Source organism: Mustelus asterias, chromosome 20 (genome assembly GCF_964213995.1).
Source record: "Mustelus asterias chromosome 20, sMusAst1.hap1.1, whole genome shotgun sequence".
In the NCBI taxonomy this organism is placed as follows: Eukaryota; Metazoa; Chordata; class Chondrichthyes; order Carcharhiniformes; family Triakidae; genus Mustelus; species Mustelus asterias.
In genome coordinates, this window is record NC_135820.1 from 71,440,110 (window position 1) to 71,459,658 (window position 19,549).

Sequence of the window (19,549 nt, forward strand, 5' to 3'; positions counted from 1 at the left end):
CCATTCCATTGGAAGCACGGTCACTACATGGTTACTCACATTTTCCTCCTTTTGGCATTCATTTCTGCTGCTGCAGCGACTCCTTCTGCAGCTCAAGAAATCTCATCAACAAAATACCATTTTCAATCCACTTCGCGCACACACACCACACTCTGTCACACCAACACATGTTTGAGATAGAAATTAACACTCGCCTGATCCTAACAAGTGCGCACTGCAATTCAATGGAATATCGGACGCTACATCATTTATTTTAGGTGCATTTGTGGAACAAAATACTCAATAAAAACAGAAAATGCACAGTGGGAAACAGCATCAATGGGCTTTGTGAAAATTCCTAACTATAATCCCCCACATTGTCTGCCACTTACACCTCAACACTCAAGTTAAATCCTTACTCCAAAATTATATATCTAATTTAACGAGATGAAAATTATATATAATTTAAATTTGATGTGTAATTTCATTAAAGTTAAATTTATTTATCATTTAATATTATTTAATAATATAAAATGATAATATATAATGATAAATATTATTTAATATTAAATAATATTAAATGATAAATAAATTTAACTTTAATGAAATTATACATCTAATTTAAGTTATATATAATTTTCATAGAAATAATATATTTAATATTAAATATATGATTTAATATCATTTAAAATTATATATATAATTTATTTAATTACATATATATTTTAATATAAATATAATTTTAATAAATTTAAATTAGAAATTTAAAATATATATGTAGTTAAATTAATTTAACTTTAATAAATTATATATAATATATAATGTAAAATATATAACTTTATATTTATGACATATAATGCATGATACTATAATATCATACAATATATCTGTTGTGGAAAAAATCCACCAGTTGTCAGACTTCGAGATTCAGAAAATACGATTTATTAAATGGATCCATGGAGACAAGGCACATGGTCTGTAGCAAACCTTCTCTCAATTGTATGCCGGGAGCGGTTCATTTTTATACCCTTTACACAATGGGCATACCGGTGATTCGAACATTATCACATTGTTTAAGTGAGTACAAGTATTTAACATTTCATGAATGGGTACATTTCCCCATGTTTACAAGAGTACAAACAGGTATAGACATTTAACAATTTATGAATGGGTCTATCAATGGCTAGCTTCGTCTTGTGCAGGTGCTAATCGGTTCCCTCGCATTTATATTTCCCGCGTTTCTGTAACGTTAAGCTAGGCTCTTTGTTTAGGGGTTTCCTTATCTTAAAAGATGTTTCGACCCTTGGCTTTGGCTTCCTGAGGTGTTTGTTTGCTATGAGTCACTGTCTGTACTTTGTAAGTGGTTTGTCTGTCAGGATTCTGGCTTGACGTTATTTCTGAACAGCGGGAGCCTGTGGCTGCTTTTCTGGCTTCTTTCCCAGTTAACCCTGTGTGTGCCAGGCAGCCATTTTAGAGTGTGCTTTCTTGTATTGCCATTTTAAAGTGTGCCCCCTTTGTATTTTCCCCTTTACAGTCCCTCCTGTTGGTCGGATTATAGCTTGGACAATCCTCAGACCACCAATCATACATTCACATATACAGGTTCTCGTTCTTCTCTCCTTCTTTGCTTCTTTTGATGTCTTTATTTCTTCCAGTATCTTCATTTCTTCTGATGTCTTCGGGAATCTTCATTAGGGGTTCTTCTTCGATGTACACACTGGCTCCTGGCACAATTCTTGTCAACATTATTTTAAAACAGGCTTTAAGGCATCCCACAGTCAGACAACAGACAAGTATAATGACAATGAGTATAATCAACCCATGTAACAGGTACGATTCCCAGGATTCTCCCACCAGCCAAGCCAGCCAACTACCTCCTCTTTTGGGTCCCTGTCTAAAGTTATCGAGTTGCGTCCTGATGTCATTGATGACTTGTGTAATATTGTAAGACTCATCTGTGACATGGGTTATGCATTTGTTGCCTATGATGGCACATACTCCCCCTTGTTGTGCTAACTGGTAGTCCACTGCGTATCATGTCTGCTGAGCATACAATCTTAACTCAGCCATTTCTTGGTTGACAGCCTCCAATGCTTTTGAAGTGCTGTTTCCCAGGATTGTTAGCCCACAAACAATATGGTTTCTATTCTTTGCTCCAATTACCCCGGCTGACCCTCCTAGAGATAAAGCTCCGAGGAACCCATGCCCCAGTGAGGATCCCAGTGTACCCGGGGTTTCCCAGTCAGCGCAGAATTCCCTGCTAATAGCCCGGGTTACTACTCTCCTCCGAATGTACCCCTTCTGAGGGCACGGAACAGTCAGTGGCCCGATTGTCCCTACCGCAAAATGGTTTGGGAGGTTTGGTGTTTCTGTCATGTAGGTACCATTGAAGAGGAATACATACCCCTTCTTAGCCCGGTAACATTTAGTGTCCCGATTGTGAGTTTGCTCATACTGCCAATTGTTCAGTTTATTTGGCTTCCCGTTTGATCCCACCACCTGGTAAGTATCAAAGGGGTATGTCCATTTGGCTGAGCTTACGTGAGTCCCATTACATTGCCCGCAAATAAGCTGTCTTCCCGCGGTTATATTTAAACATTTCCATTTGTCACAAATACAAGTAATCTGTCCCTTGTTAACCCGACAATGTTGACGGACACACTGTGTCTGTACACAAGAATCATTCTTAGGGACTAAGGCATAGGCACATCCCCATCCCTGCCCCGTGAAACAAAGCGGATAGCTTGCAGTGTCTGGACAAGCTTTTCCTCCCTCCTGTTGGGACCCCTCGCATGTAGGATTTGTGGGGTTTACAAGTCCCACACATCTCCCCTGTAAACCTCTTTTATATTTGCCAATTTGTCCCTTACAGGGTGTCTCTGATGTATCTACAGTATATAAGTCATGAGGGGTCCACCCACGGGTGGCTACAAATAGGGCTTCTACAGATTGTGTTAATGGGTAACATACAGTTCGATTCCCATGTAAATGTATGTGGGCTTTGTAAAACAAGTTATCTTCTAGCCCAGTCAGATTTACAGTTGCCACAATGCAAAATAATACAATTACATACGCGATTACATACATATTCGCAACAGTTATAAAACTTAACACTACAATTCAATTTTTTACAGTTATTTCATTTATTAACCCGCGCACGCCGGCTCTTGCTTGCAGTCTTTGCTTGTGTTGAGGAAAGCAGTTCTGTTAGTTCATCAATTTAGCTACTTATCTCCTTTGTATAATTTCAGCTGTGTCCAGTGCTTCCAGACACCTTTCCCTCTTATGTCTATACAGGCACAGGTGTCCCCACTAATTATAATTTCATGTGGCCCATTCCACTTTGGTGCAAACCCTGGTTTGTCGGGTAGTGTTTTCACTAGGACGTGACTTCCCACTGTTGGGACGTCAGGGAGCATTTCCAGCTCTCTCTCTGCGTCTTTTATTTCCTGATTGTCTTTTACCAATTTGCGCATCCCTTTTAGCTGGGTGCTCAGGTCCAGAACGTATCTCTTGATTTTATCTTTTAGTGGACGGACATCGGTCCCACCTGTTATGATGCTTTCTGGTAATTGCATCACCCGTCCTGTCATTAGTTCATAAGGGGTTAATCCGGTTGTCCAGTTTGTGGTAGCTCTTAATTTCTTTGAAATAGTGGGCAATACCTCTGTCCACCTTCTCCCTGATGTTTGTATGGCTTTAGCTAGTGCATTATACATTTTAACAATATATCCCCCTTCCATAGCAAGCTTAGTGTGAATTAAATAACACTTTGTACTGGCCTTTTTTGGCTGCAATTGGACATCCATTCATTTGTATGTAATCTTATCAAAATACATCGCTTTCCCCATTAAAATCACATGCCATACAGTTCCGATCTTTATATGATGTACTCTTACATTATCTCTAATTTGATCATTTGTTTGTGTGCAAGCGCCGCACCACAGTACTTCACAAAATAATTATGTCTTTATCAATACACAATATAGTATATGAATATATCATACAAAGTTGGTTAAGGCTTTTCAGGATTTGATGTTATTCTTGTGTCTATATGGCAGTGCTATACTGTATAATATCAATAATCAAGCGGCAGTTGTATCATACCACTTTACACATCGTAACCGTGATATCCAAACCCTTTTAATTCAAGCCTTCTATTTTTAAACTGAGCTCCAGATCGAAACCCCCGCACTCTAGGAAAAGTAACAGGTGCCGAATCAAAATCAAAGCAGGTACAATACATACCAGTTATTTGATTAGGAACATTTTGGTTTCTTAACTGGCTAGATTTTAAGCTTTGCAGTGTTTTTATATTTGGCAAACCTTGAACCTTGATGACTCATGAAATTCCGACGGCAGTACATAATTTTAACTAGTTCAGAATACTAAACTATCTGACGTTCGCAAATCGCGATATTCTGCGATTAATACTGTATTTCACTGACTTGATATACTTTAAACTGATTCATAGACCTGTCTTTTGTTCCTGCTTTTCTACCTTTCCACAAAATAACTTATTTTCTTCTCTTAACTCCTCAACTAACTCTTATAATTTCTACTTCAAGACAAAGGAAAGAGCACATGCTTCCTTCCAAGGTTTAAATCCTTTCTTAACATTAAAGCAAACAACAACAAAGCATCCACGCAACCACTTTGTTTAAACACACACAGACACACATGGAAGCTTCCAAAAGTCATTCCACAGCACATCCTTTTTCATTCAAACTTATCATTTCAAACTGGGATGAGTGTAAAACATTCAAAGAGAATACAGAACATTGATTAAGACAGTCACTTTTATTCTTCTTTCTTCCAAACTGTAATTGACTCAAAACAGAAGTAAATTCAAGAAATCTTATCACTTTAATCTTTAACAGTTTTAACACTCTCCCAGCCCCCTGAGGCTAAACCAAGGTGCAATACACTGCACCCACTGCCTGTAGCAAACATTCCACAGGAACAAAGAGGCTTCTCCGGCTCCCTGCTCTCAATCTAATTACAACAACAACCACCTACATTCGACAGGCTACCAGATCTCACAAACACACTGAAATACAAAAACTAAGATCTCTCTTATCCATCTGCAGGTATGCCACTAGCCCATTCTACCAATTCATTGTAATCTTGGGACATAATCACTCCCATTTTTAGGATGACCTGGTGAGAACTAGAGAGTCAATCCTTAAAAGCCTGGATGAACGCTCGATCTCCTCGCCCTGGATTCCCATGTCCTGAGCACTCTTGGTATATTCGGAACAATCGTTCCCCATACTCAGAGGCTCCTTCTCCTTTTAGCTGCTTTGTGGTGGTAATTCTGCTCCAGTTAGTGGGAGCATTCCCTAAGACCCTCTGAATTTCTTCTTTAAACTGTAAGAAGGGTGCCTGTTGGGCATCTATTTCTGCTGTTAGGGGGATTACATGCGTCCACTGTCCCCCACTATAATCCTGTGCTATAGGGGCAACGGGTCCCCCTGCTACCTGCCTCCACTTATCCGCTAGACAGGCTGCCCTGACCAGCTGGTGTACGTCTCTTAGGTGTAATTGATGTCCTACCCAGATTGTGTCTAATTCTTCCCAGAATGTAGTGTTCGCGCTTCTGGTTTGTAATTTGCCCAGGGAAGCCATTATCTGCTGTCTTTCCCCTGGGGTAAAGGGTTTATAATTTGCCTTGGGTCGCGCTGCGGTCCCTCCTCTAGTTATGGGCGCTAAGTTGTGTTCCAGCTGTTCCCACTCTTCTGAGGGTGCGGTTGGTCCTTGCTGGGTGGACTCATAAGAAGGTAGAGGATCAGTTTCTCCTCCCATTTGCCTTTCTAAAACCTGATTTCGTTTTTCCAATTCCCTCACTTGGGATTCTAGTTCTCTAATTCTTTCTTTGTCCTCTCTCCATTTCCTTGTAGAGGCAATTGTTTGTTCAATGAGACCTGCTAACTGATGTGTTAACATTATTCCTATTTTCTTCGTTCTGTTTCTTTTTACTTTATCTATCCACTTTCTCTGCTGCTCTAAGGTTTGAGAAGTATCCCAGCCATCCTTTTGCATTCTCTTTATTAACTCCTTCCTGTCTGTCATGTAGATTTCAGTAAGAAGTTTAACAACACCAGGTTAAAGTCCAACAGGTTTATTTGGTAGCAAAAGCCACACAAGCTTTCGAGGCTCTGAGCCCCTTCTTCAGGTGAGTGGGAATTCTGTTCACAAACAGAACTTATAAGACACAGACTCAATTTACATGAATAATGGTTGGAATGCGAATACTTACAACTAATCCAGTCTTTAAGAAACAAAACAATGGGAGTGGAGAGAGCATCAAGACAGGCTAAAAAGATGTGTATTGTCTCCAGACAAGACAGCCAGTGAAACTCTGCAGGTCCACGCAACTGTGGGAGTTACAAATAGTGTGACATAAATTCTGATTCTAGGATCGCATGATAAAGACTCAGGAGGAAAAAAGCAGAAATATTTATGTGAAATAGTGTGACATAAACCCAATATCCCGGTTGAGGCCGTCCTTGTGTGTGCGGAACCTGGCTATCAGTTTCTGCTCAGCGACTCTGCGCTGTCGTGTGTCGCGAAGGCCGCCTTGGAGAACGCTTACCCGAATATCAGAGGCCGAATGCCCGTGACCGCTGAAGTGCTCCCCAACAGGAAGAGAACAGTCTTGCCTGGTGATTGTCGAGCGGTGTTCATTCATCCGTTGTCGCAGCGTCTGCATAGTTTCCCCAATGTACCATGCCTCGGGACATCCTTTCTTGCAGCGTATCAGGTAGACAACGTTGGCCGAGTTGCAAGAGTATGTACCGTGTACCTGGTGGATGGTGTTCTCACGTGAGATGATGGCATCTGTGTCGATGATCCGACACGTCTTGCAGAGGTTGCTGTGGCAGGGTTGTGTGGTGTCTTGGTCACTGTTCTCCTGAAGGCTGGGTAGTTTGCTGCGGACAATGGTCTGTTTGAGGTTGTGCGGTTGTTTGAAGGCAAGAAGTGGGGGTGTGGGGATGGCCTTGGCGAGATGTTCGTCTTCATCAATGACATGTTGAAGGCTCCGGAGGAGATGCCGTAGCTTCTCCGCTCCGGGGAAGTACTGGACAACGAAGGGTACTCTGTCCACTGTGTCCCGTGTTTGTCTTCTGAGGAGGTCGGTGCGGTTTTTCGCTGTGGCGCGTTGGAACTGTTGATCAATGAGTCTAGCGCCATATCCTGTAGATTTCAATCAGGGAACCTGCAGATCCCCTTTTAACTTCACTGTCTGCCATTTCGCAGACTTCACTAACCCCGGCCACGATTATTCTTTAGTAAAGTGTGCTAACTACCGTAGGGACTTCACTACCCCCGGCCACTATTGCTATTCTCACACCGTGTTTTACTGCCGTTACAGGGTTTTAAGTTATACTCACGGCTTCCACGATTACCACTTCGGCAATGTGCTTCTCCACCGGATTTCGGTTTAGGTCAGAGTTGATCAAACTCCTGTTCCGCCCCGCTTTTCACCACATTGACAGTACAGTTCCCAACTTTTCAATACATTCATGCAATCAGCTGGCACCTCTGCGTCTGTTCGCCACTACAGAGGGTGATGTTAAACCGACTTCTGCCCTTTTGTGCTTCACAATCCTTTAGTGCCCTTGGTGTCTCTCACTCACTTCAATTCCTGACCTTCACGTGGCAGATTTCTGCTCTTAATAGCCAGTCTAAGGCAGAAGTTTTGAGACAGGCACTACCTTGTCCTTTTGTCGATCAGCACAAATCACAGTTATTTATTCCTATCAGCAGTTAGTACTTATCACTATAACAAAATACCATCACAAATACATAGTACAAATATTTCCCCCTTATAAACCGTATTTTCTGATCCAGTCCGACTGTCACAGATTCCGTGATCTCTACCCCGGTTGCGACCGTGGCCAATCGGTCTCACCAGTAATAGGATCCTAGCCGACTACGCCATTTGTTGTGGGAAAAATCTACCAGTAGTCAGACTTCGAGATTCAGAAAATACGATTTATTAAACGGATCCGTGGAGACAAGGCACATGGTCTGTAGCAAACCTTCTCTCAATTGTATGCCGGGAGCAGTTCATTTTTATACTCTTTACACAATGGGCATACCGGTGATTCGAACATTATCATATTGTTTAAGTGAGTACAAGTATTTAACATTTCATGAATGGGTACATTTCCCCATGTTTACAAGAGTACAAACAGGTATAGACATTTAACAATTTATGAATGGGTCTATCAATGGCTAGCTTCGTCTTGTGCAGGTGATAATCGGTTCCCTCGCATTTATATTTCCCGCGTTCCTGTAACGTTAAGCTAGGCTCTTTGTTTAGAGGTTTCCTTATCTTAAAAGATGTTTCGACCCTTGGCTTTGGCTTCCTGAGGTGTTTGTTTGCTATGAGTCACTGTCTGTACTTTGTAAGTGGTTTGTCTGTCAGGATTCTGGCTTGACGTTATTTCTGAACAGCGGGAGCCTGTGGCTGCTTTTCTGGCTTCTTTCCCAGTTAACCCTGTGTGTGCCAGGCAGCCATTTTAGAGTGTGCTTTCTTGTGTTGCCATTTTAAAGTGTGCCCCCCTTGTATTTTCCCCTTTACAATATCTATAGTTTTATTACATTTTTAAAATATATATATAAAATTGCTATATAGAATTTGAAATTTAAATTTGGTATATATGTATTTTAAAGTTAGAACATAGAACATAGAACAGTACAGCACAGAACAGGCCCTTCGGCCCACGATGTTGTGCCGACCTTCATCTGAAACCAAGATCAAGCTATCCCACTCCCTATCATCCTGGTGTGCTCCATGTGCCTATCCAATAACCGCTTAAATGTTCCTAAAGTGTCTGACTCCACTATCACTGCAGGCAGTCCATTCCACACCCCAACCACTCTCTGCGTAAAGAACCTACCTCTGATATCCTTCCTATATCTCCCACCATGAACCCTATAGTTATGCCCCCTTATAATAGCTTCATCCACCCGAGGAAATAGTCTTTGAACGTTCACTCTATCTATCCCCTTCATCATTTTATAAACCTCTATTAAGTCTCCCCTCAGCCTCCTCCGCTCCAGAGAGAACAGCCCGAGCTCCCTCAACCTTTCCTCACAAGACCTACCCTCCAAACCAGGCAGCATCCCGGTAAATCTCCTCTGCACTCTTTCCAGCGCTTCCACATCCTTCTTATAGTGAGGTGACCAGAACTGCACACAATATTCCAAATGTGGTCTCACCAAGGTCCTGTACAGTTACAGCATAACCCCACGGCTCTTAAACTCCAACCCTCTGTTAATAAAAGCTAACACACTATAGGCCTTCTTCACAGCTCTATCCACTTGAGTCGCAACCTTTAGAGATCTGTGGATATGGACCCCAAGATCTCTCTGTTCCTCCACAGTCTTCAGAACCCTACCTTTGACCCTGTAATCCACATTTAAATTAGTCCTGCCAAAATTTATATATTATATATAATTTTCCTCAGGAAAGTCTGTATGGAATAGTAACATATTCAAGGTAATGTAAATAACTATGAGGCTTCCTTCCAAGGAGGAAATTAAATAATTTCCAACTTTGCTGTTAAAGTAGTGAAGCAAAATATTAGTGATCTTTTTCAGATGTAGCATATATGTACAATATGTACATATGTACAATATATATGGGGGGGGTGGGGTGGTGAGGGGGGGAGGAGACGTCACATCCCCCTAGCCCCCCCCCCCGGGAAGAAACGTCACAAAGAACAAAGAACAAAGAGCAAAGAACAATACAGCACAGGAACAGGCCCTTTGGCCCTCCAAGCCCGCGCCGCTCCCTGGTCCAAACTAGACCATTCTTTTGTATCCCTCCATTCCCACTCCATTCATGTGGCTATCTAGATAAGTCCTAAACGATCCCAGTGTGTCCGCCTCCACCACCTTGCCCGGCAGTGCATTCCAGGCCCCCACCACCCTCTGTGTAAAATACGTCCTTCTGATATCTGTGTTAAACCTCCCCCCCCCGCACTCACCTTGAACCTATGACCCCTCGTGAACGTCACCACCGACCTGGGAAAAAGCTTCCCACCGTTCACCCTATCTATGCCTTTCATAATTTTATTCACCTCTATTAGGTCACCCCTCAGAGGGAGTGGATATCTGCTCTCAAACAGGGCATACAGAGACACAAAATCAAGTTACAGAATACTGATTAGAATGCGAATCTCTACAGCCAACCAGGTCTTAAAGATACAGACAATGTGAGTGGAGGGAGCATTAAGCACAGGTTAAAGAGATGTGTATTGTCTCCAGACAGGACAGCCAGTGAGATTCTGCAAGTCCAGGAGGCAAGCTGTGGGGGTTACTGATAATGTGACATAAACCCAAGATCCAGGTTTAGGCCGTCCTCATGTGTGCGGAACTTGGCTATCAGTTTCTGCTCAGCGACTCTGCGCTGTCGTGTGTCGTGAAGGCCATCTTGGAGAACGCTTACCCGAAGATCAGAGGCTGAATGCCCGTGACCGCTGAAGTGCTCCCCCACAGGATGAGGACAGTCTTGCCTGGTGATTGTCGAGCAGTGTTCATTCATCCGTTGTCGTAGCGTCTGCAAGGTTTCCCCAGTGTACCATGCCTCGGGACATCGGGAGCTTAATGCTCCCTCCACTCACATTGTCTGTATCTTTAAGACCTGGTTGGTGTAGAGATTCGCATCCTAATCAGTATTCTGTGACTTGATTTTGTGTCTCTGTATGCCCTGTTTGAGAGTAGATATCCACTCCATCTGATGAAGGAACAGCGCTCCAAAAGCTGATGGCATTTGCTACCAAATAAACCTGTTGGACTTTAACCTGGTGTTGTTAAAACTCTTACTGTGTTCACCCCAGTCCAACACCGGCATCTCCACATCATACCCCAAAGCAGCACAGAGACTGGACGAAACTAGCAGAGGAGAACACTCCTAAGTTACTTACACCAGGGGATAAGGTAATGATGAAACTTATGACAGACAGGAAAGGGCTAGGGGTCAAGTGGAGAGGTCCTCAATGTAACTATTGCAGAACAAACATGTGCCCTCATTGATGAGAAACCCAGGCCACAGTGGCGACTCAGTTTAAACCTTATCTCAATGAGTAATCTTGAAGGGGCAAGTATCAGTAGATCACCCCAGTGGATTTGTAATCCTACTGACCCGGGGGTAATAATGGCTCTTACATGAGAACTTCACTGGAGTAATTTGAATTTGTAGATTAGCAATTAGGCTAAGTCGGATAATAGCGCAAAATAATCAGGGGGGTATTAGAGGGAAAGAGATACATAGAAACCCTACAGTGCAGAAGGAGGCCATTCGGCCCATCGAGTCTGCACCGACCACAATCCCACCCAGGCCCTATCCCCACATATTTTACCCATTAATCCCTCTAACCTACGCATCTCAGGACTCTAAGGGGCAATTTTTAACCTGGCCAATCAACCTAACCCGCACATCTTTGGACTGTGGGAGGAAACCGGAGCACCCGGAGGAAACCCACGCAGACACAAGGAGAATGTGCAAACTCCACACAGACAGTGACCCGCGCCAGGAATCGAACCCAGGACCCTGGAGCTGTGAAGCAGCAGCGCTAACCACTGTGCTACCGTGCTGGAATGATTGAATTGATAAGGAACTAACTTAATGCTGCGAGGCATCAGACTTATGTTTTATAGAGTTGTGAGAGCTCTTGAAAAAAGAAAACAAACCAAGCCCAAGTCCACATCCCAGCAACAGGACAATGGCATTGACGACAAGGAGACCACATCGAGTGTACCGTGATTGTAATGTGGGATGTAATTGAATTTTGCTTGTTAAACATTGACCAGTGGTCGAAACTTGTGTAAAGGGAGAATCATGACAATTTTTATAATGAATGTATATGTTTCCATTTTTTCTAGTACTGAATATGCAGACATTGGCTCAAACGGGACCAGCATCTAACATCATTCAGCCTCTTCATCAGGAAAAACAACTTCATACTTGTCAAAAGAGAAAACGCTGGAAAATCTCAGCGGGTCTGGCAGCATCTGTAAGGAGAGAAAAGAGCTGACATTTCGAGTCCAGGCGACCCTTTGTCAAAGCTAAAAGACACAGAAAGTGGGAGATATTTATACTGCAGGGTGAGGGAATGAAAGATGAGTCATAGTCATAGAAATCAGGGGAAAAGACTGCTAATGGTTGTCCACAGAGAGAATAAAGGGTGTGAATGGCCAAACGGCAGAGGAGCTGTAAACTGTGACAGACGGAGATGTTGGGGGAGGGGAGGAGGGAATGGAACAGAGATAGAATGTAGAAAAGGGGAAGTGGGGGGGGGTGGGGGGGGGGGGGGAGAAAAGGGAAGGGAAGGGGAATAAAGTGTAGGAAAGAGTGGGGGGGAAGAAAAATGAAGAAAGAGAATAAAGAAATAAAAGGTAGAGAACAGTAAATTTTTAAAAAATAAAATAGAATGAAAACAAAGGGGTGGAGGTGGGGCAGAGCAAATCATCTGAAGTTGTTGAATTCGATGTTGAGACCGGAAGGCTGAAAAGTGCCTCGCCGGAAGATGAGATGCTGTTCCTCCAGTTTGCGTCTTACTCTCTCTCAACGTTAATGCTTATATTTGGCACACACATGAGGACATTACAGATTAGGATTTTTAAATTAGGAGGTAAGGGAGTAGTTTCACAGCAGTGAAGCCTGTGTAGGAAGGCTAACTGCATGTAGGGGTACACACTTGTTTATAATTTAATAGGATCAGCTCCTAGTCTAGATTTAAAGCAGCACCTGCACCGAGAGAAATCTACTGCACAGAGAAGTTGGGACGGTCTGAGAAAATTTAGGGATAAGCGAAAGTGATTATACAGTAGGCCCAAGGAGTATGCTATGCCTGAACCCATCCAGTAATGACCAGTCATGTAATACCTCGTATTGCTTCAGTGAACCATAATATCGAACTTAAAAATGGTACATTGGATTCGTGGAGATAGAGCCTATACTTGGCTCCCTGTTGGATGGAAGGGATCTTGTTAGCCTAAAGAAACCTCCACACATATAAACTCCCTCATCTGCCAAGGCACCGGTGAGCTATGACAGAAGGAGAACAGTTTTCAGCATAATATTTACCCAAAATGGAGTGGTTAGAATACTGTGAGAGATAATTGTGAGCTCTATTGGGAACAAGTTGCCAATACAGAAGCTACCCTTGCGATGGTCAATAGTGATTTGGTTGCCATGCATACAGAGGGATTATAATGGCATTGGATTGCATCTTGGCAGCAAGGGGTAGGACATGTGCAGTAATTGGATCAGCGTGTTGCACTTACATACCAGGCAGTTCAATAAACATAACTAATCTGGTTGTACACATCAAGAAGGAGGTGGGGAAACCCAAAGCCCCTGAATCACTTACCTTGGGTGGTTGACTCTCAGGCTGGATAGACTCTCTGGGAACATTGACCCTGGAAGGGATTGTATTATTTTCATTGTGATCCGAGTGTTAATATTAAATGTTATACCTGATCAAATATGGAAGTGCACAACTCTCTAAGTCCACAAGAGAAACATCTTCCGTGACGGCAGATAGGGTAAAGAAGAAGAGAATCTGAAGTCAAAACACTCAGTAAGACTAAGCTTAGTTACTTAGATACATCAATTTAGTGGCCTTAGTTGGTCCTTGGCCAACGGCCAAAAGGGGGGACTGATGTAGGGGGGTGAATTAGGCTAAAGATTTAGGAGCACTAACACAATGCTAATTTTAGAATGAATGATCTTGGACTATGGGAATGTAAGCCAGCCAGGGCTGTTGCCATAGAAGACAGCTCTGCATAATTAACAAAATATTTCTCATTTAAAACATGTATTTTGAATTTACAAGATGGATGTGTTTTGCTTTTTGGTTACATTTTGTGAAACTTCAGTCAGTGACAAAATACAGGGGGAGGGAAGGAACAATAGATTCACTGAAAGCAGTAATGCTATCAGCAGTGGTCGGGAACAAGGTGGCTACCAATACTAGCCTTATGAATAGGGTCATACAACTCCGAGAGATAACGCAGGTGGCAAGCAGACATTGAGAAATTCTCAGGGTCGGACGAGAGTCACGTGGGTTCGATTCATATTTCACTGTCCAACATCTCATATTGCTGGGCAACAGAAGGGAGGTAACGTCTGTAATTTTAATAACAAATGAAATCCCATTAGGTCATGATGTGTATTGTTATTGGCTGGAGTTAATGACAAGATGATTACTGACTGATTTGTATTAATGTTGACTGGATAATGCCCACCGGAAAGGTGGGCAATATGATTTTGGGAGTGTATAATTGCCTTCACAGGGGCATTGTTCTTCAGACTGATATCTGACTGCCCGCATTCTATACCTTGAGTGCAGGGCTTCCTCATATCATTCTCCCATTCGAGTGTTTGGTTAAATAAAGTCACGTCTTTGACATCAGTACACTGTATTTTGAGTCTTTGTATTTAGTTTAAGTCTGAGCAAATACATAGCCTCGAGAGGCAAACCCTGTCTACAGAAATCAAAAGGGAAAATGCTCCAAAATCTCAGCAGGTCTGGCAGCATCTGTAAGGAGAGAAAAGAGCTGACATTTCAAGTCCAGATGACCCTTTGTCAAAGCTAAAAGGCACAGAAAGTGGGAGATATTTATACTGCAGGGTGAGGGAATGAAAGATGAGTCTTAGCCACAAAAACCAGGGGAAAGGCTGCTAATGGCAGCCCATAGAGAGAATAGAAGGTGTGAATGGCCAAACGGCAGAGAAACTGAAATCAGAGGGTAAGCTGTGACAGATGAAGATGTGGAGGAGGGCGGAAGATGGGTGACAGAGAGGTAAAATTGAGAAAAGGGGGGAAAATGGGAGTAAAGGGGAGAAAAGGTAAGAAAAGGGTGGATAAAATAGGGGGAAAGAGTGGGGAGGAAGAAAAAAAAAGTTAGAGAACAGTTAGAAATTGAATAAAATGAAAACAAAGGGGTCGAGGTGGGGTAGAGCGAAAGTAATATTTCTGGTTGTGCCAAAGCTTGTTACGGCTCCTGCATTGTCCAAGATAGCATTAAGCTACAAAGGGTCATGAACGAAGCCCAGTCCATCACTCAAACCAGCCCATCACTCAAACCAGCCTCACATCCATTGACTCTGTCTACACTTCCCGCTTCCCTGGAAAAGCAGCCATCATAATCAAGGACCTCACGGACCCTGGACATTCTCTCTTCCACCTTCTTCAGTCGGAAAAAGATGCGGAAAAAGATGCAGAAGTCTGAGGTCACGTACCAACTGACTCAAGAACAGCTTCTTCCCTGCTGCCATCAGACTTTTGAATGGACTTACCTCGCATTAATTGATTTTTCTCTGCACCCCAACTATGACTATAACATTACATTCTGCATTCTCTGCTTTCCTTCTCTATGAATGGTATGTTTCTTCTGTATAGAGCGCAAGAAACAATACTTTTCACTGGATACTAATACATGTGACAGTAATAAATCAAATAACATTTGGAACGGAGAGAAAGTTTAATTATGAAATTTAAAATAAAGTTTTGACAAAACCAGGGTCAGTTTATTTTATAAAAAGGACAATTTGAATGTACAGCAACTAATTTAATCGCAGTGACTCTGATAAATACACACACACGTTACTAGAGGCATTCAGAGGGGCAGTAATAAGCGGAGTGACGTGGTGGTATAGCGGTTAGCGCGTCTGGTTATTAGCATCTGAGCTCCAGTGGTTCGAGTCCCGTTGCCGGCAGATTGTGTAGCAGATCAATGCTGCAGCTTTCTACTTCAGCGTTGTGTACACACCCCTGCTCACAGAAATCAGTGAATAAAGCCGAGTGATCGGCTTTCTTTCCATTGAAAGCACCGGTCTCCATTCACTCACTAACATTTTCCCTTTATTTTGCATTTCTGCTACTGGAGCGACTCCTTGTGCAGCTCAAGAAATCTCATCAAGAAAATATCATTTTAAATCATTTCGTACACATACACACCACACTCTCTCACACCAATATATAAAAATTAACACTTGACTGACCCTAACATGTGCGCGGTGCAATTTCAAAGGAATATCGGACTCAAAATACACTATTTATTTAGGTGCATTTGTGTAACAAAATACTAAATAAAAACAGAAAATGCTCAGTGGGAAACATAGCATCAATGGACTTCGTGAAAATTCCTAACTATAATCCCCCACATTGTCTGCCACTTGCACCTCAACGCTCAAGTTAAATCCTTACTCCAAAATTATATATCTAATTTAAATATATGAACATTAACAAAAGATTGAATGGTGGAGTGGACTCGATGGGCCGAATGGCCTTACTTCCGCTCCTATGTCTTATGGTCTTATGGTCTTAAAATTATGGAAATAATAATTTTAAATTTTTAATTTAACATTAATAAAATTATATATCGAATTTAAATTCAAAATTATAGATATAATTATCATAAATTTAAAATTTATTTAATGACATATATGTCATTAAATAAATTTTCAATTTTAATTTAACTTTAATCTCATTAAAATTTAAAATTATATATAATTTTAATGAATTAAAATTTAGAATTTAAATTATATATGTAAGTAAATTTAACTTTAACAAATTAAATTATGTGTTATATATAATTTTATGCAATATGATAGTATAATATCATACTATATATAATTTTATTACATTTTTAAAATTTATATATGTAAAATTATTATATATATAATTTTAAATTTAAATTTCATATATCTATGTATTTTAAATTGATATATTATATATAATTTTCTTCAGGAAAGTCTGTATGGAGTAGTAACATATTCAAGGTAATGTAAATAACTATGAGGCTTCCTTCCAAGGAGGAAATTAAATATTTTCCAACTTTGCTCTTAAAGTAGTGAAGCAAAATATTAGTGATTTTTTTCAGATGTAGCATATATGTACAATATGTACATATGTACAATATACCACTGGAATAAAAGATTACGGGCAGAATTTACCCCCCCCCTCCCCAAATAAAACTAAGGGCGCGATCTTACCGGGCTGGTCACGCCACGCTCCTGCTACAGTGAGGTTGGCGGCCAACCAAATCCCCATTCAATTCAGTGGGATGGGAAAATCCCGCTGGCATAAATGGTGGCAAGATTCCGGCCTAAATGTCATAAAGGCAAGAAAACCGAAGCTGCCGACACTGGTCCGTCAGGCATGCTCCGGAATGCAATCATCCCACACATAGTCAGTTTTTGGGAGAATGCGGCATGGTAGCACAGTGGTTAGCACTGCTGCTTCACAGCTCCAGGGTCCTGGGTTCGATTCCCGGCTCGGGTCACTGTCTGTGTGGAGTTTGCACATTCTCCTCGTGTCTGCGTGGGTTTCCTCCGGGTGCTCCGGTTTCCTCCCACAGTCCAAAGATGTGCGGGTTAGGTTGATTGGCCAGGTTGAAAAAAAAAAATTGCCCCTTAGAGTCCTGGGATGTGTGGGTTAGAGGGATTAGCGGGTAAAATATGTGGGGGTAGGGCCTAGGTGGGATTGTGGTCGGTGCAGACTCGATGGGCCGAATGGCCTCCTTCTGCACTGTAGGGTTTCTATGATTTCTATGATAATGGTGAGCTGTGCGCCGGTGCTTGGGGGAGGAAGCCGGGGCCTAAACTCACTGGTGAGCCTGGCTGCAGGGCTCTCAGGTGCCATTTTGCTAGGGTGCCCCGATTAGACAGTGAACTGGGAGACCTCCTCACTCTCGCCACAGACATCGGGACTGCCTCTGCCCCTCTCCCCCCATGCCAGACTGGCAACATGTTCCCCCATCCCCTCGCAGACACAGGTCACCGGCGTCGGTGCCCTCCTGTGGGTCCCCCTCCCTGACCCCTGACATGCCCCCCATTTAACCCCCAAGATGACCCTCCCATTCAGAGCACCTTCATGCTGCAACCCTGCACAACCCAATTCTTGCTCCAACCATGTACTATCTCCCATGCATTGAACCTAATGGTATTTGCTACCAAATAAACCTGTTGGACTTTAACCTGGTGTTGTTAAAACTCTTACTGTGTTGAACCTCCCCAACATAGCCTCCTTGGGTAGCCCACCTCATGGCCCCCATCAGGACCCACCTCCTTGGCACTGCCCCTGGCATACTGGCAGTGTCCAACTGGGTGGGCATCATTGCCAGTGTGCCAGGTGGCACAGCAACCAGCAACCCAAAACTGAAAGTGAAACAACTCCTGCTACCTGACCTGTCAATCATTCTTTCTCCAACAATTCAGGGTCATAAAAAATCCGGGACACTGCATGAGGCCCAGAGTGAAAATAAACAAACCCCCATTTAAACCATTGAAGCAGCACTAAAATGGCTTCTAGGCAGACAATGTGGGACCTGCGTATAACTGCAGAGAACATGATTAAAAATACATTTCTTAAAGGAAAACTAGCTTCACAAAGAAAATTTAGCTGCTACTACGTGGGAGGGACAAAGGAAGCAAGGTGTCTTTCCTCATTCTAATTTACTTTCTTAAAAATACAACTTGGGTTCTAAAACAATCAAATCCTCAATTAGGAAAATAGGTAAGAAGGGTGGAAGAGTTCACATGAAGGGAATATCTGTCCCCTTTTATTGGGAGAAGCACATATAATTAAGGAAAAATAGATGGTGTGTTATGAATGAAGTGAGTAAAGATGGAGCTCAAGAAGGGAGAATGCATGGTTGGGAAGGTATTTCATAGAATCCCTGCAGTGCTGAAGGAGGCCATTCAGCCCACCGAGCCTGCACCGACCACAATCCCATCCAGGCCCTATCCCCATAACCCCACATATTAACCCTGCTAATCCCCCTGACACTAGGATCAATTTAGCATGGCCAATCAACCTAACCCACACACCTTTGGACTGTGGGAGGAAACTGGAGCACCCACAGGAAATCCACAAAGACAAGGGGAGAACGTGCAGACTCCGCATAGAGAGTGACCTGAGGCAGGAATTGAATCTGGTTCCCTGGCGCTGTGAGGCAGCAATGCTAACCACTGTGCCACTCATCTTTTTCATCTTATTTTATGAGCAGCATTTGACACTAAGTTCACCTGTTGCTGTAGAACATACATAGAACAGTACAGCACAGGAACAGGCCCTTCGGCCCACGATATTGTGCCGAACATGACGTCAAATTAAGCTAATTCCTTCTGCCCGCCCCTGCTCCATATCCCTCTATTCCTTGCGTATTCATGTGTTTATCTAAAAGTCTCTTAAATGCCCCTATTGCATCTGCCTCCACCACCACCCCTGGCAGCGCATTCCAGACACCTACCACTCTCTGGGCGGGATTTTGGGTGGGGCACTCGCCCCAAAACCAAAAAATCCCATCTGAGGTCAACAGATATTTCTATGGTCCACCCCTCGCCTGCTCCGATTCCCATGGTGGGCGGGACGGTAGAATTCGCTCCTCTGTGTAAAAAAAACTTGCCCTTCACATCTCCTTTGCACTCCTCCCAATCCCCTACCCTCACCTTAAGTGCATGCCCCCTAATATTGAACATTTCAACTCTTGGGGGAAAAGATTCTGACTGTCAACATTATCTATGCCTCTCTGTCGTGCCTGCTCA